Here is a 24,171-nt window from a genome sequence, read left to right on the forward strand (position 1 = left end):
GGAAGAACGTATTCTAAGACGTGTCAGATACGCCTGAGCTCTTCAACAGCCTCATTGGCCTTCCCCGATTCCAAAACAGCACAAATTTGGAAACAGCAAACACATTCGAGCATACACCAACGACCTATCGACAACGAACTGGCCCTACGGACCCGACCTACCTGTATAAAATCCTCCTCGCACAGGGAACCGGCAAACCAGCGTCACTTTTTACTCAAGCACCTTCTTCGATTGGGTGACTGCGTTAGTCCGGCTCGTTGTAAGTAAGGTCGTGATTGACATTACTCCTCGTTTGTGCGGTGGTGAGTATCCCCGCCTGTCAGGCGGGAGACCTCGGTTCGATTCCCGGATGGGCGAGTTTTGTGCAGATGTGACTGATCTCCTCTGTACAGCGAACATGCTTGGCGCAGCATCCATCCTCAACTCCAGATCGATGGTTTGTATACGCATGCAACGTGTATTCTCAGCGACCTGGACATCAAACTATCTATATGTGAATGCCGTTGACGTCATACATACCATGCTTTTGCGCCTTTTGGTGTTCCTAAGGGAAAATATTCTACGTAATGTACCGTAGAATCTTTGACAGACGAACAAATTTTTTTCCCGCGACTAGCACAAGACCAAAGTGAGGCAGAGATGGCGCAACGTATTCAGTCATAAACAGGTCGCTCTACGTGCTCAAGAGCAACCATATGTGGTGAAAATATGTATGCATTCAAACACAATAATTTACAGTTTTTATTTTTAAGGGTACGCATAGTACCTATAACGAATATCTTAGTTTCTTTGCGTGCGGAATTGTTGTCACGCCATTTGCAAATATTTCCAAAGGAGAGGTGTCGCGCTGCAAACACATCCGGCAAAGATTCTTTTTGGCACCACGTAGAATAGAGCATTCTTGGTGCGCCGCGAATACATTTCCAGTCTTTGTTGCATGATGTTCCATGGGTCGATGGTGTCTGCTCGGAAGCATTCGCTGTTAGCGAATGCGTGCAGTTTTGGGACGGGGTAACATCCATGAGGTTGTGAAAGAGTTCGGATGTGTCTGAAATGTTTTCTAAATGAATTTTCCTTTCGTGGGCAAAACACAATATTCCAAAAACTGCTTTGGAGCTTAACCGATTCAAAGCACATGGAATATCGAAATTTATTATTTGCCTTCGGTCCTAACAATCTGGGCTAAAATACTTTCATAATGAAAGTACCGCAATATGGTGTTCACTGCCCATTCGGCCTGTATAAAGGCACATACTTGGCAGAAATGTTGCAAAATAAATATTAGTTTTTCGCAGAGTGGACGTTATGTCACCGTGAGTCATTATGCAATTAACACACAGAGCTTTCTTTGGCGACGCGTTGAGTACATATTTGTTGGAAGGAACGCATGGTTTCATGAGGCATTCGTGCTGCAGCAAAAAACCCACCGACAAGAGTGCCACGGCATGATTTCAACTGCCAATGCTGCTCACATGCAATGGAAGTGCTACGCGATAAAACTTATGCCCCACGAAAATTATGCCTGTTATCATTTTTACCGCAAAACCTTATGTGGTCGTTACTAATGTGCGACGGCATTTCCTCTGCGAATGCTTCCACGCGTCATTGGTACAATGCAACCAACACTTCAACTGCCATATCCGCCATCAGTTCTGCTTCAAAATGTTTACAATTTTGGCGTGTACGCGGTATTACTTCCAGTGCCAGTGCTTAGCCCTCGAGTGTAAAATGCGTGGACACCTAGCATGGCGGTGCGAACAAGATGCAGAATAGGAGGGAGCCGCGCCTGGGCAATGCTGCATTCAAGGTTATGGTGACGATACAAAAGATAGTGTATTCATTACATTGGGTTGGTTTTGCAGTAGAAGTAATGTCGCATCAGTAAAATGAAGTAGAGCAGCGTATGAGTAAAGACTGCATACGATTTTAGAGTAGAAATAATGACGGGTGCATGCTTTCAAGCATACATTTTGTTGTGTAACACACATGTGGTTTAAAAGTATTTTTTCAGAAGATGTAATGCCGCGTAAAAGCAAATACTAAAGAACTTTTCAGTACAGGCAATGCCACTCGAAGTTCACAACTGTCGGTAGGAGTTCTTGCCGTGGCACCGATATGACACCGGAGCAGACCAAGGGAGGTTTACGCGGGCCGCGTACGATCGCAACCGGTGACCGCGTCTCTGGAAGCGACTGCTCAAAACCCTCCCCGTCGGGGAATCGAACCCCGGTCTCCCGCGTGACAGGCGGGGATACTCACCACTATACTAACGAGGAGTGATGCGCGCCCAGCCTTCCCTGCAACTGACCGGGCTGCCGTAGTCACTCAGCCAACGGCGACGCTCCAGAAAAAGGTGATAAACTGGATATGCTTCGGTGCCATCCCTATTTGGAACCATCAACGTTAACATGCTCAACGGGCCTCAGCCAAAATCACACAGCAGTAAACCTGTTTCACTTAACAGCAGAGGTTAAACAGCTCCCAAAGTGGGTTTGCCTTCCGCATCATGCAGACAGTACATTCACGATGAAAAACGCCGCCGCCTTTTCAACTAGTCATTGCCGGACGCTTGCAACATATACCACGTAGTAAGGCGATTCAGGAGTACGTCAAGGTGCAGATGCGGCGAAGGCCAGGTTAGTTGGACATCACGGAGGGAAAATATCTGGTGTTGGTACTCATATAACGCGAGCGACCATAGTTTACAGAGCACCGTGGCATCACAAACGGCCGTTCCACCAGTAACGGACTGAAAGGCGGAACTCGCCAGACAGTCGAACACAACAGTAAAGTGTTCAACAACAACAAACGGGATATGCTTCAACAACAACAACCACGAATGTCCTTCGAGCTTGCCTCGCCTTGCCGATTAATGTCACCTCTCAGCATATGTCGTTCAATTTAAGACACAGGCGCTCCAGAGAATTAGCTTTCCCTGCATTCACGAAATCCTCCCCGTCGGGGAATCGAACCCGGGTCTCCCGCGTGACAGGCGGGGATACTCACCACTATACTAACGAGAAGCGGTACTATACCCAAACTTACTGACAACGAACAGGTATCATCTTTACACCGAATCCCTGAAAATGTGCGGCAGATATCTCGCCACGATAACAAATGAGCATATCCTTGCTTCCTTCGCCACGCTCCGTCAAACCTCTCTGTCAACTGTTGTCACACTCTGTCAAATGATTCATTGTCGCTCCAAATTTCTCCCTGCCCATCAGTTAGTCAGTCACTCACGTCACCGTGGTCTGACAGCTCTGACCTTGGCATTACTGTCCCGCCTTTCTACGTCACTGGCTTGATAGCCCGATCCTCTTGCAGCGGTGCCCTGACAACCCTGGCCGCGTTGTATCAGCAGTAGCAGCAGCACATTGCACACAGCGGTGTCTAAAGATTAGTCTGCGCCTGACACGCATCTGGGCGTATCCCTGAATTATGCTGTCATCATGCTATGCCTATGCAATGTATCTTGGAGGCGTCCGGCAATGCTTGACAGAACAGGCGCCGTGGTTTTACAATGGGAATGGAAGGTGTACGTGATGTGAAAAGCAGTCTTGCCTTGGGATCTGTTTAACCTCTGCTGCTAGCCAAAGCAGTTTTGTCGCTGTTTGATTTTGACTTGGACCTATTGTGCATGGTGACATCAAGAGCTCCAAATAAGGATGTCGCCCGCGTCATCATTTTCCCCGTACTAGAAAGCTATCAGATATCGCTTATTGGCTGCGTGGCTCAACCACTGACGGCATGATCGCTTGGACGGGTACACCTTTCATAACATGGATTGAGAGCAGAGTGACTGTCTAAGTCCTTTCCTTGTTTAGTTGATAGAATGGTAGAATGCATCATAACACCCTGCTTTGGGTCGCAGGCAACGGAAAGAAAATAATTAGGGCTTTGACGCGTACGTAGCTAAGTCCAACATCATCTGTTTCTTATCAGGACTCCGTAACAACTGACGGCGGTAGCGGAATAATAATGATTATGTTACGTGATATCAACTTATGAAGTGGTGAAACGTGTCGAAAAACTAGGTTTTTCGAAAATTGTGTAAAATGTTGTAAGCGATGGAAGCCATGCAAAATTTATCAGTTCTCACGCATCAGGTAAACCCAATTGTTCGAAGTGTGTTCAAGAGGGTCGTGCTGAGAAAAACGACCGACAGCCTCTGTAACGAACACCAGCCCTATCTAGATGAACCGTGCACCTGCCCTGCATGTACATTCATCCGTTTCAGTCGCCGCGAGAGTCATTATTTTTTACAATGCTGGGTAGCTGTGAGAGCTCACTCATTGGCATGCATACATGCATGCACGTTGAGTTCCTACCAAAAGTGTAGACTCGTGCTTGGATATCGTGACTTAAACCCCACCGTTGTATATAGGTTTGATGCAACCACCATCGACAGAACATGGAACACTAGAATGCGAGCGTTGGCGCACCGAGCATTACAATACCATGCCGACCTTCAGGGCAGACATTTAAAGACTAAAGTCGGCTAGTGGCAGGCTGCCAACCAGAGGTTTATCAACCTATGCATCGCCTATTTCTCGCGGAATGTTGATGAATCGCAAAATTACGAGGATACATAATACACAATTATACTTGACTAGAAATTATGGCATGAGCGGGTTTGTTGTTGTTGGAGGGAGAGGAACGCGCTGAGAGTCTGAAGATCCCCGACGCCAAATGAACATGTGACACCGCCTCCAAAATTCCCCAATCTGTGCGAAATGGACTCGTCCACGCTGATCATGACGTCATAGGTTGAACCGTACAGCCAATGAGCGGTGTCGCTTAGTTTCGAAATACTGGAAAAATAATGACGAATGCCGCACAACGGTTCGCGTTTGCTTTGAGCATGTAAAGGTAGAAAAGGTCTATTATATGGCATGCCTATGCTTGTGGTTAGGTCTGCACGTCTGCTGGGACGTGACGCTAATCGGCAAGGTACCGCAAGTTCGCATGACAGTCGTGATTAGTGCCGGTCTTCTATGGTGGCCGACTATCTGGAGAGCCCTGCCTCTCAGTTCTTTACTGGTGGAACAGCCGTTCACCACGCCACGTTGCTCTGAAAACTCTTGTCGCTCGTGTTATATGAGTACCAACAACAGATATTTTCACCCCGTGATATGAAGCTAACCTGGTCTTCACCTTGTGCGCATCTTGACGCACTCCTGAATCGCCTTACTATGTAGCATGCCTTGGAAGCGTCCGGCAATGACTAATTGAAAGGGTAGCAGGTTTTCCATTGTGAATGTTCGGTGCACGTGGTGCGAAAAGCAAACTCGCTTTAAGAGTTGTTTAAACTTTGCTGTTGAACGAAACACCTTTACTGCTGTTTGACTTTGGCTGAGGCTGAGGCTGAGGCTGGCTGAGGCCCATTGAGCGTGATATGATTGATGGTTGCAAATAGGAATGGCACTGAAGCATGTCCAGTTTGTCACATTTTCTTGGTGCGATGCCGTCGGTTGAGTGACTACGGCAGCCCGGTCAATAAGAAAAGCAGAGTTTAGTTGGTTTTCGGTAGAAGTAATTCCGCATGAAGCGGACATCTGACGGTAGGAGTCTTTTGCCGCGGCACTGATGTGACACCGGAGCAGACCGAGGGAGGTTTACGGTCCGCGTACGATCGTGACCGGGACCGCATCTCGGGAAGCGACTGCTCAAAAGCCTCCCCGTCGGGGAATCGAACCCCGGTCTCCCGCGTGACAGGCGGGGATACTCACCACTATACTAACGAGGAGTGATACAAACCTCACCTTCCCTCCAACTGACCAGGCTGCCGTAATCACTCAACAAACGACAACGCACCAGGAAAATGTGACAAACTAGGTATGCTTTGGTGCCATCCTTATTTGGAACCATCAACGTCAACATGCTCAATGGGCCTCAGCCAAAATCAAACAGCAACAAAGCTGTTCCGTTCTATAGCAGAGTTTTAACAACTCTTACGGCGAGTTTGCTTTCCGCAACACGTGAACCGTACATTCACGATGGAAAACGCCGCTGGCTTTTCAACTAGTCATTGTCGGGCGCTTCCACGGCATGCCACATGGTGAGGCAATTCAGGAGGACGTCAAGATGCAGACACGGCGAAGCCCAGCGTGGTAAGAGTGGAAATATCTGGTGTTGGTTCTCATACAACGCAAGTGGCCATAGTTTTCAGAGCACCGTGGCATGATGAACGGCTGTTCCACCAATAACGGGCTGAAAGGCGGAACTCACCAGACAGCCGGATGCGACATTAGAGCTGGATTGATCTCGAATGCCATCTGAGCTTGCCTCGCTTTGCCAATTAACGTTGCCTCTCAGCATATGCCATTCAACCAAAGGCATACGCACCCCAGAGAAGGAACCTTTTCTTCCTTCACAAAACCCTCCCGTCGGGGAATCGAACCCCTGTCTCCCGCGTGACAGGCGGGGACACTCAACACTATACTAACGAGGAGCGACATCGCTGCTAACCTTACCAACAACGATCAGGTTTTCTTTATCCGAGTTTAACATCTTAACACCGAGTCCCTGAAATTGTGCGACAGAAATCTCACCTCCACTTCAAATGATGTTATCGTTGCTTCTCCCACCTCACTCCGTCAGACCTCCCTGTCAACTCTTGCCACTTTCTCAAACGGATCGATGTCGCTCCACATTTTCCCCTGCCCATCAGCTAGTCAGTCACTCACGTCACCGTGGTCTGACAGCCCTGACCTTGGCATTGCCTGTCATTGCTAAACTGTTACTGTTACTAAACTGTAACTGTTTTAAAAGCCCGGTGTTCTCACCGCGGCGCTCTAATAACCCTGGTTGCGATATATGAGCAGCAGCAACAGCGCATTTCATTCTGCGGTGTATTTTGCGGGCGTCCGGGGACGCTTGATTGACGCCGTTTTACATTGGCAATGAAAGGTTTGCGTGATGAGTATAGCAGCCTTGCCTTGGGGGCTGTTTATCTTCTGGGGGGTGACCAAAACAGTTTCATCGCCGTTTGATTTCGGCTTGGTGTCATTGCGCGTGATAACATCAATGGTTTCAAATTAGGATGTCGTACGCGTCATCACTCTTTTCCAGACTAGGAAGCTGTAAGAAGAGCATGTCTATTAGCTGTGCTGCTCAACAGCTGACGGCATGATCGTTTGGACGAGTCCACTGCGCACGTTGGGGGAATTTTGGAGGCGGTGTCCCTTCCGGTTTTCGGCCCTTTAACGTCTCTTGTCATCGGCGGAGAGCCATCGACGGCGTTGCCATTTGGCGCGGAGATCTAACGCTCTAAGCGTGCTTGGCCTCAAACAATAACAAGCTCACTCATGCCATGATTTTTAATGAAATACCCTTGAGACTTATGTGCTTTCGTAATTTTGCGCTTTATCGACATTTCCGGTTAAAAAAAAACGGTGACACAGAGGTTACCTGGTTGGTGACCTGACAATATCCGAGCTTTAAAGTTGAAATGTAAAAAAACGAAAATCCGGGAGGATATTGAGGTCAGCGGTGCACCAACGCCCGCCGTTTTAATATGTACATGTTTATGTCGAGGGGATAGCATGTACCCCACCTCGAATGGCGCGACTGAAGGGGAATGTTCCACGTTTGAAGATATTGAAGTAAGCATCAACTATGATGAAATAAGTTAACCTGTAACAATTGGCATACTTTTAGGCACAGAAGACTAATCTAGACAACACAATTTATCCGCTTCCTAAAGATACTCCTCAATTCGTCATGTTTGGTTCAATCATCGTAATTTCCATAGCATCGATTGAGAGCCAACTGACGGCAAGCGCCCTTTCCAGTTTTTGTAGTTGGTAGGGCACTGCACCGCATCATAAACCCTAGTTTGAATCCCAGAAATGGTCAGAAAACAATTCGGGCTGTGACGCATACATGGTTAATTCAAACGTCATCCACATCCTATCAGAACTCCATAACACATGACGGCAGAAGTATGGTTAACTGGAGGGAAACCTTGTGTAGGTACCAAGCGAAGGCAATTGTCCAAATTGTAATCAAGAGCGTCGTGATAAGAAAAACAGCTACAAAGCACCCTGACGAGGAGGATGGGTCTAAAGTCCTGCGCATGGCTCTGGCCGCGCACACACGGAGAAGCTCATCTCGAGAACGCTGCGTAAATCGCCAACTTGTCCACAGAGAAGCGTAAACGGATCTCACTTGACCCACAGACCCTGTCCCATAGGCTACAGGCCTTTTGACCAGCACCAGCCCTATCTAGGCGAGCCGTGCACCTGCCCTGCATGTGCATCTATCTGCCTGCAGTCGCCGCAAGCGTCATTATTGTTTCCAGTACTAGGCAGCTGTGAGAGATCACTCATTGGCGTGCATACATGTATGCATGTAAATTGGCTCAACGAGCACTGGAATTCCCTGCCGGGCTTTCACTGCAAACATTGAAGAATTAAAGGTCGGGCACTGCTAGATTGCCAACCAGATATCTATCAACCTATGCATCACCTGTTTTCCGTGAAATTGTGGTGTTTTGAAAAATTATGAGACCATATGTTACTCGGGGGTACTCGAATAAAAATGGTGGTATGAGCGGGCTTGTTTATGCTGGAGGCAGGGTTCGCGGAGAGTTTTAAGACCCCTGACGCCAAATGAAAATGCCTTGAATAGCTCCCTGCCGGCGAAGAGAGACAAGGGCCGAAAGACTGTGAGACGCCGCCTTCAACACTCCCTCGTGTGCGAAATGGACTCGTCCATACCGATCATGACGCCAGAGGTTGAGCCGTACAGCCAATGAGCGAGCTCTCCTAGCTTCGTAATACTGGGAAAATAATGAGCGTGCCGCACAACGTTTTGCGTTGTCCTCGAGCATCGTCATTGTTTCAGTGACTATGGCAGTTCGGTCGATTGTGTGTATGGTTGGCATGGACCATTGCTCGCGAGTTGAGTGGTGAGTATCCCCGCATGTCACGCGTGAGACCGGGGTTCAGTTCCCTGACGGGTGGGGGGCTTGCAAAGGTAGGACGGGCTTAACTTTCCAATGTAGATGTACATCGTAGCGTTCATCCTCATTTCGAGGTCGATGGCTTGCGTGGGGCTTCAAATCCCGACCGTGTTGAGCTCCTGCGGTCGTTGGTGTACGTTCAGAACTAGTCGGCGTTGCGAATCCGTGCTGTTTTGGGATGAGTAAACCGTCCATGAGGTGGAATTGTTCGGACGTATCAAATTATGTTGGAGTTCGTTTTTCTAGAGTGAAAAAATTCGAATATAAAAATCTGCTTTGAAGCCCTCTCCCCCCGCAATTCGGATTCCATGCAATATTTGCCACCACGTTTTGTCTTCAACCTGTTACAAAACGCGCCAAATGTCTTCCGTTTTGTGAGGAATGCCGTTTTGTGTAAAACGTCCGTTTTGTTAGAGACTGAGTGCAAAGCGCAGAGGCAGACATCTAATGAGTTCTGCATTGGTTGAACCTAAAAGAAGATTGTTCGCCCGTATTGTCAGCCGGTTCAATGTAAAAGGAATTCAGACACATTTGCGGCACGCCCATTCACAACACCGATGACTTCCAATCGTACGCCAGCGACCATAAGAGCTCGATACAGCCCGGGCTAGAAGCCATACACAACTCATCTACCTCGAAATAGGAATGGACGCAACGACGAACATACACATTGAACAGAGGAAAAACGACCTTTCTGAACGATATTAAAACGATCCTTATCAAGTCCAACCCATCGGGAAATCGTACCCCGGTACCCTGTCTGATAGGCGGGGATACGCACCACAGATCACCTCTGTGTCAACAGTCCTTCCTCTAGAAAAGCCTCCCCGTCGGGGAATCGAACCCCGGTCTCCCGCGTGACAGGCGGGGATACTCACCACTATACTAACGAGGAGCGATCCGAGGTGAATCATACCCACAATCAGCCGGACTATAGTAACCGTGTCGTGGTCGTGGGGCATCCTTATTTGGAACTACTGGTGTTACCACGTGCCATGGGACCAGACCAAAATCAATCAGCGATAAAACCACTTTGGTTAACAGCAGAGGCTAAACAGCTCCCCAGACAAGAGTGCTCTTCGCACCACGGAGGCCACTCATTGCCATTGCAAAACAACAGCGCACTTTCGATCAGTCGCTGCCGAACGCTTGAAACAGACACAGTATACAACAGGCAGTATAATCCTGGTACACGCCCAGGTATGTGTATGGCGCAGACCTGTCTTACGCCACAGGGTGAAATGTGCCGCCGTTGCTGCTGCTCATATAATGCGGCCAGGGTTTATGGGCACCGCGGTGAGAGGATCGGGCCAGCAAACCAGTGACGAAGGACTGAAAGGTGCGGCAGTGAAGCCAAGGCCAGGGCTGTCAGAGCACGGTGACGCGAGTGACTGACTAGCTGATGGGCAGGGTAAAATTTGGAGCGACATCGCAGCATTTGACAAGGTGTGACGAGACATTGAGTTATCATATCAACAGGTGCCGCTTGAAAACATTACATTGCCGGTGTCGAAACATGTCTCGCACAAGAAGCCATAACAATGGATTTTTATAACCGTGTAGCCCACATGAAGCTGTCCTACCTACAAAGTAACACTCTTAGCTTAAGAAATTGAAAGTCATATCCATAACTTAATGAATTCAAATTATATCCAAATTCATATCCATGATTCAACAAAAAACTCAAAGACAAAAATTCAGCGTGTGCGGCTGCATTCTACGGCCAAGGCCAGCGTGAAAGCTGATACTGACTGGTGTGATGGTGGTGTGATGCAGCCGTGGGTTAGCATGAATTATTACGTCACGGGATCCTTACCAAATCCGTGTTCTTTTGCATGACATTCACAGCCCGGATGCCCGGACGAAACCAAACTGGAACAGACGCGACCAGATGGAATGCATCGGACCTATTTTCAATTAGAACTTTTCAAGCAGGTCTTTCAAGCCAGTTTAGGACGTAAGACATTTACTCATTTTCAAGCATATACATAGATATTTACGAAAAATTTAGTGTCACCTAACGATTCGAGTGAGGCGAGCAGCAAAAAATATGATCACATACGGGTTTCTCCGAATATTTTTAGTAGATGGGTTGACGTTTTAATTGAAAAGACTACGGCGGGATTTCACTGAAGTCTAAATCTGTACAGGATCAACAACAGGGTTGTTGAAGGGAATCTTTGGATATAACGGGAGCAACATAGTAAGAGTACATCGACGTGGGGTGATTTGAAACCATGGCAGGGTTAGATTGGTGGATCTTCTTTTCTGCAGGAGGGTAAAATGCAATGGAAGGTGTCGCTTAATAAAACTGTCAGCAATTCCACGCTCAGCGTTCCTTCAACAACAAAATATATGTGTAGACAAGTACGCTGCCTGTCGAATCGATATGGTCATACCCAATTCTGACCGAGTTGTGGCCATGCCCAATGTTTCCCGAAATTCCTCGGTGGTAAAACAAAATGGGTATGAGGGAGTTTACTTGGTGCTCCTCGCTGACGAGGTTTGGTGAGGAATAGTTGCACGGTCTGGTGCACGCGAACTGGCAGTGGTAGTAAGTGGCAGAAGCCAGCAACAAAACCCGAGTGCGTTGGGTTTTGTTAGGAACACTCATGTTTAAGTCATGCTATATAGCTTCCAGCTATTTAAAAACTTCTGGCCCTGTCGCCATAATTTTGTGTCTTTTAAAAAATTTAGGAGGTGCTTACAAACTATGTCAAAACACTGAGTTGACACATGTTGTGACACACACAGTGAAACATGTTGAGTTAAAGCGCAGGTGTTACAAATACAAGTCTTCCAGGGTGCAAACGGCTGTTGGCTACTTTTCGTGCGTACAAAGGTGACAGCATATAAACTGGCATGTCGACATCTGCACCAATGCCATTCATGAGCCGTAGTTTCATGGGTTTCACTCATGGGTTACCCTTCCAGTTATGATTAACGCCAAGAGTAACTGCTGCCATCAGTGTAAATGAAATGGGTAAACCTCCATGACGGGAGTAACGTAGATGGGCAGCACCTGAGAGTAGGTTCTTGACTTCCAGTGGAGGCGTAACTACACCCATGGCATGAGAGTTCACAGCGTTTGTGTGTCACTCTTCACAGAACCTGCAGCTGACAGGTTTAGCCGCCAGCGCAGGGTAAATAAGCTTTCAGTGCGTGTGCAAGACCAGAACATCAGGTTGTGCGTGGCTTTCCTGGGCTTGCTCATATTACATGGGACGCCGCTTCTGACGCACTTCAGGATGTGCGGGAAGAGTAACGATCGCGGTCTCAGTAACTCATGAAACGTATTCTCAAAGCGCCCGCTTCGTCTAGGAATCACTCCCACAGCGCACAAAATGGCGACCTAAAACAGGACCACGCAGTTTCGCGCGGTAAACTTACACGTGAGCCAGGGGTAGGCTTAAGATAACGCGAAAGATCGAGAGACTATGGGTAATGGCGCATTGTTGCCTGCTCTCATCCACATGTGGCTGGGAGGCAGATACTCTTCCGAGAGGAGAGCACCAATGGCGTGCTCGCGGTCCTGGAGTAGCGTAGTAGTGAAACGGCTTCACTGAAAGAAACAAGCGCCTCACTCCATAAAATTTACGAATCTGAGTAGTATATGCAATTTAATCCCGAGAAGATCCATTACCATTATTCAATAACCGTGACTGAGTAGTAAACTATCAATGAAAATTATTCGCCGGCTAGTATGCAATAATGCATTACTCATCAGAGATGAGTTATTCTGCAGACATAGGGGTAAATCTGCTTGCAGTGCGGGAGACCGGGGGTCCGATTCCTCAACGGAAAGGGTTTCGTAAAGAAAGGTTAAAAGGTCTCCTCTGTCCAGTGTGTACGCTCGGCGTGAGGACCATACTCAACTCGAGGTCGATGGTTTGTTAAAGCAGTCTGGGGTGTATTCGCACTGACCCGGACGGCAAAGATTCTGTCTAAATATATTGTCAACGTCATACAACTGATACCTTTTGCGCCCATTGGTGTTCATAGCGAGAACGATTTTATGTGATGTCCCGTAGAATGTTTGCCGGGTGCGCATAATTTTTGTCCGCCACAAGGGCTAGATCGGAGTGAGGAAATGAGAGATGGCGCAATATACTCAGCCATTAACAGGTCACTCTACGTGTTCAAGAGCAGCCACGGATGATCAACATATGCCTGTGCATGCAAACACCATAATTTGCAGCTTCCATTGTGAAGAGCATGCACAGTACTTGTAAAGAACACCTTAGTTTCTTGGCATGCGCAATTGCTGTCATGAAAGTTGCAAATATTTACAAAGGAAAGGTGTCGCGCTGCAAACACATCGGACAAAGGTTCTACATGACACCACGTAGAATAGAACAGTCTTGGTGCGCTGCGAATACATTACCAGTCTTGGTTGCATGGAGTTCCATAGGCCGATGGTATGTGTTCGGACACATTCGCTGTTTGCAAATTCACGCAGTTTTGGGATGGGGGAACATCAATGAGGTTGTGGAAGAGCTCGAACGTGTCCGAGAAGTTTCCGAGTTCGTTTTTCCTTCAACGAGCAGAAGTTAAGATTTAAAAAGCTGCTTTAGAGCCTAACCCATTACGAGCACTTGAAATATTAAAGCGTAGGCTTGGCTTTCAATCCTAACAACGTGGGCTAAAATTCCCTCATGATGAAAGTAGCGCCATATGTATGGTGCCCAATTCCCATTCAGGCTGTTTTAGGGGGGATGGTTCACATTTGAAGGTCCTGAAGGAAACGTCTGGTTTGATGGAAAAAGCTCACTTATAACTACTGGTATACTTTTAACAAGAAAAGACTGCTCTAGACAACACGGTTTCTCTGTTCACGAAAAATGCTACTCGACACGTCATTGATAAGACAGAAGTAATAGCCTGACTCCTCGGAGAAAAAACCAGGAGAATGGAGATATTTACCCGGTTTTTCTCTAAGGAATAAGGTTATTACTACTGTTTTATTTATGCGAATAACCTTTATCGCAAATGCACTTAACAACTTTCGACATGTCATTGTTTGACTACGTCATCGTGCCTTCCACAACACTGCTTGGGAATCAATTGACAGCCGTTATATCTGGAAATCGTGCCCACGAACGCTAGGTATGAGCGACTCGACCAGCATATTTTTCTCGGCCGTCATCGCTGCATGGCGTGTGAAATGGCAGGATTTGAATGACGTTATTATGACGTCATGAATGCCAACCTAACATCACAATACTTTCCCCGAAATACGTTCCCCACTTTCGTGAGCGTGTAGCTCAGAAACTAAAGAGCTTTAGCTCTTAAGAATGGCAGGGTTGTGAGCTGAACCAAAAGGTCTACAAGATGGCTATTCCACTTCAAAACCTCATATACATGCGGAACACTCCCTTTAAGGTAAAACCTTTGGAGAAGTATTGCGGCATCAATGTTATTTTTTTCGGCAGAATGAAAATCATTGCGATCGTAAGCCATCATGAAATTGGCACTCAGAGCATTTGAATGAACAAAGCATAACAAATGAAATTGACACGCGTCATTACTTTTAAAACAAAATCGTATGCAGTCATTACCTATATACGGTAGTTATTTCTAGCGTAAGTGCTTGTAACGGCATTATTGCTACACGACAAAAATATTGTTTGTAAAAATCTATCCGTCACGATTTCTACTGCAAAACGTATGCAACCTCTACGCGAACGGAACATTGATTCAAGTGGTATTACCCAGCCGCGGAGCGTAAGACGCATGGACACCTAGCAGGGGTGTAGAAGCAATTTGCATGATATGAGTCGATAATAATCGGGGAGCCGCTCCTGGATAATTCTGCATTTAAAAGTTTGTGGTGCAGATGCACAAAAATGCTGTGTTTAGTACATTAAGTTACTTTTGATAAGATATCGTCCCTGGCGTTTAAGTAAAGGCTGTAGTTTGGTAGCAGAATCTCAATAACGAGCAAAAGTTTTGAAGTTCTGTCATGTGAAGACACTAAAGCCTTATACGAGTCATCGGTCAGGGGCTCACTCTATCCCACCTATGGTAGTGAGCAGTCTCACATTCGGAGCAAACCTCGTTTTATGAATTTTGGGGCAGGTTTGGCCGCTTTTCCTGCTTACTCTTAAACGTGTTAATGTCATTATTGGTAGCAACGCTAGTGTACCAACACCATGGAGTGGGCTGTTTTTTTCGCCCATCCGAGTGCTCCCCCCGTTTGTATGTGTGTGTGTGTGTGTGTGTGTGTGTGTGTGTGTGTGTGTGTGTGTGTGTGTGTGTGTGTGTTTTGGTTGAGGCTTGACCGAGGAGCAAAATTACTGACGGACAAAATTTCCGTAAAAGTAATATCACTTACAGTTAAAGAACATATCAGTTTTTGTGGCAATAATCACAACTGGGTACAGTTTTACGTATAAGCTTTGTCATTTACCATTAGTGTCACATATCACTCTTTCCAGAGGAGGTAATCAGACAGCAGTAAGTGAGACGTTGTCGGGGAGTCGACCAAAGAAATGGAATAGCACAAGTGTGTAGTACCGTCAGGTGATATCACTAGACCAGAGCAATCGAACGCACACAGTCACACTTCTTGCGCTCAATTATAAGCCCTTTTACACGGGTTTTTATAATATCATGGTATCACGCTACAGGCAGCCCGGCAGCACTTGTTTCTCGGACGTTTTCTGGCCATCAGCCAGTCAAGCCGTCTGCGGACGGTAAAACCAGAGAAGGTGAAGAGCAGGCACATCAGACCGCAGTGTGACGGACGTCATCGGCGTCGACCCACGGTGAAGCGAGTGTGCAGAGTTAAGCCTGTCAACGTTGTCAGGTCTCAGCGACGGGACAAGTGAGAGCTCCGACCCCGGAATAAAGTACGAATGGTAGTCGGCGGGTGGCTCGCTTAAGTAGAAGCGACTAGTCAAGACGTTCGGCCAAAATAATATAGAACACCTAACTACGCTTCTGGGTCGGGCCTTCCCAAACGGCAGCGGTTGGTGCATCGCATTGGGTCATGGTTCTAGGCTATGAGCTAGTCAGTCACTCACGTCGCCGTGGTCTGGCGGCTCTGACCTTGGCATCGCTGCCCCACCTGTCAGTCTCACATCACTGGTGGGACAGCCACACCCTCGCCTCGTCTGTTTCTAGGCACGTGGCGTACGCTTGGATTATGCCCGGCCATGTGGTATATGTTGCGAACGTCAACCAAAGGCTAATCAAAATGACGTTCTTCAATGGGAATAACCGTCCCACGTTGTGCGAAAAGCAGCCTCGCTTTGGGAGCTGCTTAATGTCTGCTACTTAGCACGGCAATGTGGATGGTGCTAAACAAGGGTGTGATACGAGTGTGTCCACTGTGTCACATTTGCCTCCAACGAAGTATAGCTATTGGTTTAAGGAGTGCGGCAAGACGTTTACTTGTCTGTTTATTGTAAGACGTTTGTTTATAGCACTGAGGACAGGTTATACCCGTCCTCACTCCTCGTTAGTATAGTGGTGAGTATCCCCGCCTGTCACGCGGGAGACCGGGGTTCGATTCCCCGACGGGGAGGGTTTTGAGCATTTGCATCCAGAGATTAAAAGATTGGTTCAGCACTGGGCTGTCAGCGGACGCCATAGCTCCATTGGGTCATTTCTCATCTTTGACCTTGACATCGGTCATCATGTTGAAGCATCATCAGCGAATTGGCTGTACTAAATCGACCGGTGGGTACACTATTAGCATCTATCCCGCGCCTTTCGAGCACAAGATGGTATCTTCTTGTGGATGGATGGATGGGAAATTTGAATGGAATGGGGCCAACGCCTTTTGCAGCCTATTTTTTTTTACCATGCATGACATTATTAATTCACTAGAATTCAAAGGCCTGGCAGAAATCATGTGTTCAGTTTCGCTTACAACACGCAGCGTCGCAATCCCAAGAATGCTCTCGGTGTATGGGATTTTCTGAAAACCATTTCCACAAAGCAACCTACCCGTTCAATGCCACATAGATTTATTTGATGGCGTTGTAAAGAGTATTCGTGTGCCGCGCTAGGGACCGGGTCAGAGGTCCGCAGTCTCTTGCTTGAACCGGTCTCATGTTGGAAGCCGCCAAAGCCGCATCGTGCACATGTTTTGCGAGCTATCCGGGAGCATCTGAAAGCACCATTTACATAAGCACTTTAATCCGGCTTGGTATAACTTACCAGCGTAGATACCACAGTGAAGACGCGTGCAGAGAGGTCGCCCGGGTTAATTCGCTCGCTCGCGTCCGTTGGCACTAATGCCCAAAATGGCACCATTTTCCATCTTGCACCGGTGGCTGAGATTCCAGCCCTGGAGTCCGCGAGTAAGCAGTAGGCTGGCGCCTCTGCCCTCGTGTGTTGGAAGGACTGTGCGTCAATTTGCCGTCGTTTTGCGCACAGCCCTGCAATCTCCTCCGTGGCTGGCGCCGTGTGCGGGGACGCGCTCCTCGTTAGTATGGTTGTGAGTATCCCCGCCTGTCACGCGGGAGACCGGGGTTCGGTTCCCCAACGGGAATGATTTTATTCAGAAGACGAGTGTGTCCCCCGCAAGACAGGGTAGACAACTCGCACCCAGGCTTGGAACCCGTGTCAACGGGAACGTGCACGTCCCCGTCGGTTCATAACAATTCTTTCTACACCATGACCACAGCTGGTTGGTGGTTTTCATTGTGTAAAGTACACTCTTCGTATAACTTCCAGCACGCCTCCAGAAAACCTGCTGAAACGTGGATGCAGGGAGACAAACGGCGCGCGATCGACCTCGTCTAGTGGCGGAACTGTCGATGCGACCGCTTAATGCCCTCTCCGTCGGGGAATAGAACCCCGGTCTCCCACGTGGCAGGCGGGGATGCTCACCATTGTACTAACAAGGATCGGAAAACTTTCCAATACTTATCTCACAACAAGCCGGAGTTCCGCAATCACTCGACGAATGGAAATGATCAAGGAAACTGTCACAAACTGGACATGCTCTGGACATGGTCTAGCGGCGGGGCGAGACAGACATCACCGGTTCGCTGTGCAGGAAAGATTTTGTACAGGTAAAACGGGTTTGAGTGGGTAGACCGAGTGGAGTACTCCCCGAGAAGGGTAGATGGGAGTGAATGATCCAGGTGCTATTTCTAAATAAAGTTCCTGAACATGTGCGAAAGAATGCTGGCCCCTGCTGTTGACCACAGCAGTTTTGTTGCTGTTTGACTTAAGCTTGGGCCCCTTGAGAGATGTAACATTAATGACGCCAAGGAAGGATGCCGCACATCGTGTCACGCTTCTTTCGAGCATTATCACTGTTTCTGCGGCTATAGCAATCCGGTCGACTGAGGGTATGGCAAACGCTATATTACTCCTCGTTAGTATAGTGGTGAGTATCCCCGCCTGTCACGCGGGAGACCGGGGTTCGATTCCCCGACGGGGAGGGTTTTCTTCAGGAAAAGATAAGGTTATCCTCCACAAGACAGGGTACCGTCGTCGGTTCAAGCGAATTCTATCAACACCATGGCCACAGTTGGTTGGTGGCCTTCATTGTGTGAAGCGCATTGATTGCGGCGTTTGCAGCATACGCTATAGGTGGACGTTTTTCAAGTGCAGAAAGCTTTTTCTGGCCGTGGCACGTAGCGCGGACGGTCCTGCGCACCTACGTAGGTGGGCACGGCATCACCTGCTGTGAGGTTCACCGACTCTCACTGCCTTAAACATTACAGCTGAGCGGCTGTACCGAGGCAGTTGGACAGACGGACGGCATCGGACACGGAGAGAGTGAACAGCACTATTCCGGTGTAGTGCCCGCCAATGACGTACCTAGTGTTCAAGAAAGGCCGCCGCTCGAGTACCCAATGCTGACCGGTCACGACCGCCCGGCTCCGGAGCGTGACCCAGCTACCGGTTGTCCGTCTTTCGGTCGATGATGCGCTCTTCGAGGTGCACACAAGGCCTGGCCAGGGCCATCCTTGACGTGTGGGGCGACAGCCCTGCTATGCTGGAACCATGTGTCGTCTCTCAGCGTCAGTCTTGCTCATCGGCCTCCAGAAGGGCTCCAGCATGTTGACGTCGATGCTCCTGCATCGTGACGCACCGGCCGTGGGTGTGGAGCGGTTTGCACATTGGAGGAAGGGTTACAGAGACAGCTGGAACTGATGACGCGCCATGCCATCACAACACCAGGATCAGCTGCTTAGCCTTCGTCTCTTCATAGGATATTGTGAGGCTAAACGCACGAAATGTGACAGGCAAGGCCACATAGAAGCTAAATGCACGGGGTGGAAGGATGCCTGAGAAACTGGGACAACCTTTGTGATGGGAGTGAAGAGCATCAAGGGCGAGAAAATGAAGACCCAAGCCAATGAAATGGAAGTTGAAGCCTTGCTGGATACTAGAAGTCGGCAAAACCTTATAAAGCCGATAGCAACGAGCCGGATGGCGCCGAATGTAGCCGCGAAGCCGACACCTTCGCTAGTAGCAGTTGCCAGTGATGTCGTCGACGGCGCTGCTGAAACTGAAATCGCGGCCGGTGAAAGGAGGCCTACTGCTGAGCTCTCCATCGTATGGGTTGACCGATAACATCATTCCGGGAGTGCGCACCAATGATGACGTCATTGTGGAAGTGAGCGCCCTCAGTAAGCTTGGGATGCTGATAGAGTGCGGCAGAAGACATATGAGGATAGGACACGTCTCGGATGCCATCAGTCAGGTTCCAAGAGCTGTTCAGCAAAGGAAACGCACACGGCTGTATCAGGGGCGTAACAGACCAGACTGAAGCGAGCGGTCGTCCGGTCGCAAGCAAACCCTATTGAGCATCGCTGCACTACCAGGAGGCTGAAAAGGAACAGCTGAAGGATCTCTGTGAAAAGGGCGTCATTGAAAAAAGTAACCAGCGCTGTGCAAGTCCGAAGGTGGTCGTGAAGAAACCTGACAGGACCCTACGATGCCGTCTGAACTACGCTGCGCTGATCGACCAGATGGAGAAGCGTCCATTCTCAGTGCCATCCTCGAACAACATTATGGTGAAGCTTGGGGCCGGAAGATGGTTTACGAAACCAGATCTTCGGTTGGCTTACTGGCAGGTCGAGCTGGACCCTGAGACACGTTGCAAGACGGCATTCAAACTTGCCAAGGCTTCTTTCAGTTAACGATCCTTCCGATGGGCATGCAAAGCTCCGGGGCAGTGTTGCAGAGGGTGCTGCACGACATTTTGGCTGGCCTGAACTGTGTGACGGCCTACGCTGGTGACGTCTGCGTGTACAATCCAGAGGATGACGTGGAAATCCACCTGCAACCGGTCAAAGAGGCGCTCTTTTTTAGTGGGCCAATACATGGCCTCTTTTTCCTTCGACGGCCCCAGTCAACTCCCAGGAGGGGGGGGGGGGGGGAGGCAGCTACTTCCGGCTTAAAGCCAGACAGGGATTACATTAAACCGGCTTGTACTGTCTGGCGCAAAGCAAGGGAGAGGGAATTCCCAAGTTACGTTACGTTAATCTGACTCATTTTTGTCCAGTGATCATAGCAAGCAGGGCAAACCGCCGCAATACATACTTTGTTTCACCACAACACAACACAAATTCAGTACGCTCGACCGACGAGTGAGCGTCCTCAACGTCCTCTCCGCCAGGCTCCTCGAGTGCAGCGAGTTCTGTGTGTGGTGTCTGTGACAGCGGCGGCCTTCGTTTAGCTGACTCGTTGGCAACCTGTGCAATGCATGGATGGCGGACCGCTTCATGGCAGCTCCAGCGCCTTCAAGATGCGGGAGGTCATCTGCGTTTGGAAAAGTGCGAAATCGCAAGGAACGCGATCAAGTTTCTGTGACATCAGGGCGGCCATGGGCAGGTGTCCACGCTGGTCGGCAAGGTGGAAGGCATCACAATGCGGTCTACGCCGACGACGTTCGAGATCCTCCTCCAGTATCCGCAAAGGAAAAGACACGCAGCGGAACATCTACGAGACAAGCTGATGGATCCTGTGGGAACCTACGATTTAGACGCCAAGTATCGTTCAGGTCAGGAGACACCACATGCGAATGCGCTGTCTCAAAGGGTGGTGTGATGTCTGGCCTGGCAAGTTTGGACGTCTGGATATAGCAAATTGTGCATACACACGGATCTCCGGTCAGTTTCCAAGGTGGTTTCGCTACACTACAACACAAAACCAGGTGTCCAAACATGGTGATCCGTGAGGACAAGCGTTGGTTAATCGCCGCCCCGTTCAAGGGAGCATTTGCAAATGGCGGCGCTCATTTATGACGTCAGTCACCCATGGCCGAACGTAAGGAATCTGTCAGCATAGCTGCCGTGGACTTCAGACTTTGGTAAATAGCGGACAACAAAACGTCGTTTATTTATCAGCGAGTATTGCACCAGCACGTTTTCAGTGTTGTGATATCACATATCCTCACACAGGGCGCCGAACAGCGGCGGTAAGTCGATGCGGACTAAGGCCCGCACGGTAAGTTACCATGTCACAGCAGCGCTGCGGCAGGCTCTGCCGCGCGCGGTACGGGGACGAGCCAACACCTCCACAGGGCGGCGGCGCGTCCACTGCGGCCAACGCGCGCACGTCCCCCCCCCCCCCCCCCCCCACCACACACACACGCAACGGCCCCAGCAGCGCCTCGCTTCGCCCTCTCCAGTACAGGTACGGCAGGCGGGCCCGCGCCCCCGCGGCCGAGCCGAGACGCCGCTCTCTCACAGCCTCCAGCCGACCGGCCGGCGGCGCCGCCGTGCGAGGCGGGCCACAGGCGGGCAGCCGCCCGCTCTGGCGGCGGCGGCGCCGGCGGCGCTCTCCGAGATTCAGTGGCTGAGCGGACGCGGCGGGCGTGGCGATCAGCTGCCGGCGGCGGCCAGCCGCGCCATCACCCGGTCCACCAGCGGCAGCGGCAGCAGCCAGAGTCCGGCCGCCAGCTCGGCGCGGCACCGCTCCACCGTGTCCAGACAGAGCCTGCCGGGAGGTGAGCTCAGGTCAGGCCACGTCAGATCAGGTCCAGACAGATGGGAGGGGTCGGGTACACCGTCGCCCATCGCGTCCGGTCAGACCCAGCAGACACAGGGGGGACTCTTGCAGACGTCCGAGAGGCTTTACCACGCTTAACGGAAGTCCAATACACGGTAGCTGGCGCCAAGTGTTGCAAGGAGCCACCAAACGTGCCACCCGGAATACAGCGGAGCTCGCGGTCGAAGCGTCAGGACAGACCGGGGCCAAGGGGCACCGGACAAGCCCCCTCTCTCACACACACCAATTGTGATCCATGGGAAAAATGGATCAAAAGACGAACAATGTCACAGCTCCCGTCAATCTTGGGTGTCCGAAAGTTCCGGTCACGTCAACGCATTGTACCAAACAAACAGACCGTTGATCAACTCTCCGCGGTACCAAAATGGACCAAAATGTTATCGCAGCGCAAGATTTACCACATGGAACTCGTCTTCCATTGTGCCAGTGTTAAGGATCAGGCCTTGCATAACTATTGCAGCGTAACAAGATGGCTATTGGAAAATCGAGTCAGTTATGACGTGAATCGAACGCCAAGAAGCGACGTTCTGCATAGTTCAACGATTTTTCAGGTATCCACCCGCATTCCACTAAGCATTCCTTCCTGGTTCATTGCGAAACGCAGATGCATCGTGAACGCTGGGAGTCTGCTATCAACACGAGGAACACTTCTTTGACAGTGGAAACTGAGCGAGGGCCGCGATGCATCGTGAATGGGGAGCGCGCGCCTGCGTGCGACCGCTCAAAACCCTCCCCGTCGGGGAATCGAACCCCGGTCTCCCGCGTGACAGGCGGGGATACTCACCACTATACTAACGAGGATTTGTGCAGAGAGCCGGTACACCAGTTACGTGGGGTTACAGGATTGTGTCACTACCGAAAAACAGAGCCTACTGCTTCGAACACACGCAAATGACAACGCTGGCCTTCCGCTTACTCGCAGACTCCAGCGCTGCAATCTAAACCCATGGATACCGCACAGAAACTGGTGTCTTTTAGCGCATTAGTGCTAACGGTCGCGAGCTTACAACCCGGGTGACCGCTCTGCAGGCATCTTCGCCGTGCCATCCATGCTGACAAGTCATAACAAACCGAATCAACGGCATTATATCCATGGGGCTTTCAGATGCGCTCGCATTGCTCGCAAAACATGCGCGCAATGCGGCTTTGGCGGCTTCCAACAGGAGACCGGTCCAAGCAAGAGACTGCGGACCTCTGACCCGGTCCCTAATGCGGCACACGAATGCTCTTAATAGTTAGATCATAACTATAAAGATCAGTGCCGCATAACAAACCTATGCGGCACTGCACTGGGAGCAACCCTTTCGGGGGCTCACTAGTCCCACCTCCCCGTCCGTCTTCAGCACCACGAGCCCACGGCTGGCGCGCATGTCATGGCCCGGTCGTCAGAAGTCCCTAGCCTTCAACACAAACCGAGCCGTCATGTCAGCAGCCAGCAGAAGAGCCTCGCGATTGCAGATTAAACTGCAGATGACATGTCAGCTCGTGTTCGTGTGAGGGGCCTGTGCCGACGTGTCCGACAAGGCGTGTCCGGCCGCCCCTGAGCGCCCCGGTAACACAGTCATTACATTAGCTTCAGCGCCACGCCACCAGACAGGCCATCTCCAGCCGCAACCAGCGTAATTAATCCTTAACACGAAATGTCGCGGCGGCATGCCTAGAGGCACGCGTTGCACGCCTGCTGGTATACGATACCGAGACATTCGCTCTCCCTCATTACTGTAGAGGCAAATATCCGCACTTATCACGGGACGAGTCGGGTTCGGCTTGCTGGAGGCGGTGCGCCAGTGTCGTTGCGCTCAATGACGGGGTCGCACATCGGCGTCCCACGCCAACAGTTTGCTGGGAAAACACGCAATGTGGCAGCGCAGGCAATTTGCGCACGCTCTGAGGGTCAAATCCGCCAACGATCCGACAACGCATGCTGTACAGCATGCGTGCACCGTTACCGCGATCTTTCAGTCGAGATCTCCAGCGTTCCCAGACGTTCAACTCCTACCTACCAGCGCGCCAGTGACGCGCTAAACTGATGAAGTCACCTAGATGGCGCATCCCAATGCCTGTCGTTACAACGCGCAAGGTCCCATCAGGAACGGATCACTCTTCACACGCGCTAGCGTGGGCAGGGCGGGTGCCGCAATACCAACAGCTCCCAGAGCGTGGTGTAGCAGTGCCTAGCCATGCCGCCCGCCCAAAAATTTCTCGGTGGAGGAATCGAG

The 24,171-nt window shown here is 50.0% G+C and overlaps 6 non-coding genes across 6 annotated transcripts; 2 read left to right on the forward strand and 4 right to left on the reverse strand.

Annotated features, from left to right (window-relative positions):
- Positions 1-2,204: 2,204 nt before the first annotated feature.
- On the reverse strand, positions 2,205-2,276 carry TRNAD-GUC (transfer RNA aspartic acid (anticodon GUC)). Its single transcript has one exon. It is a non-coding gene; the product is annotated as a tRNA-Asp (tRNA).
- Positions 2,277-5,677: 3,401 nt separating this feature from the next.
- TRNAD-GUC (transfer RNA aspartic acid (anticodon GUC)) lies at positions 5,678-5,749 on the reverse strand. Its single transcript has one exon. It is a non-coding gene; the product is annotated as a tRNA-Asp (tRNA).
- Positions 5,750-9,791: 4,042 nt separating this feature from the next.
- On the reverse strand, positions 9,792-9,863 carry TRNAD-GUC (transfer RNA aspartic acid (anticodon GUC)). The gene has a single exon. It is a non-coding gene; the product is annotated as a tRNA-Asp (tRNA).
- A 6,561-nt stretch (positions 9,864-16,424) lies between these two features.
- TRNAD-GUC (transfer RNA aspartic acid (anticodon GUC)) lies at positions 16,425-16,496 on the forward strand. Its single transcript has one exon. It is a non-coding gene; the product is annotated as a tRNA-Asp (tRNA).
- A 1,801-nt stretch (positions 16,497-18,297) lies between these two features.
- Positions 18,298-18,369, forward strand: TRNAD-GUC (transfer RNA aspartic acid (anticodon GUC)). The gene has a single exon. It is a non-coding gene; the product is annotated as a tRNA-Asp (tRNA).
- A 4,312-nt stretch (positions 18,370-22,681) lies between these two features.
- TRNAD-GUC (transfer RNA aspartic acid (anticodon GUC)) lies at positions 22,682-22,753 on the reverse strand. The gene has a single exon. It is a non-coding gene; the product is annotated as a tRNA-Asp (tRNA).
- Positions 22,754-24,171: the final 1,418 nt, after the last annotated feature.

The sequence above is a fragment of the Pollicipes pollicipes genome, unplaced genomic scaffold (assembly GCF_011947565.3).
Source record: "Pollicipes pollicipes isolate AB1234 unplaced genomic scaffold, Ppol_2.1 Scaffold_4002;HRSCAF=4701_pilon_pilon_pilon, whole genome shotgun sequence".
NCBI classification, from domain to species: domain Eukaryota; kingdom Metazoa; phylum Arthropoda; class Thecostraca; order Pollicipedomorpha; family Pollicipedidae; genus Pollicipes; species Pollicipes pollicipes.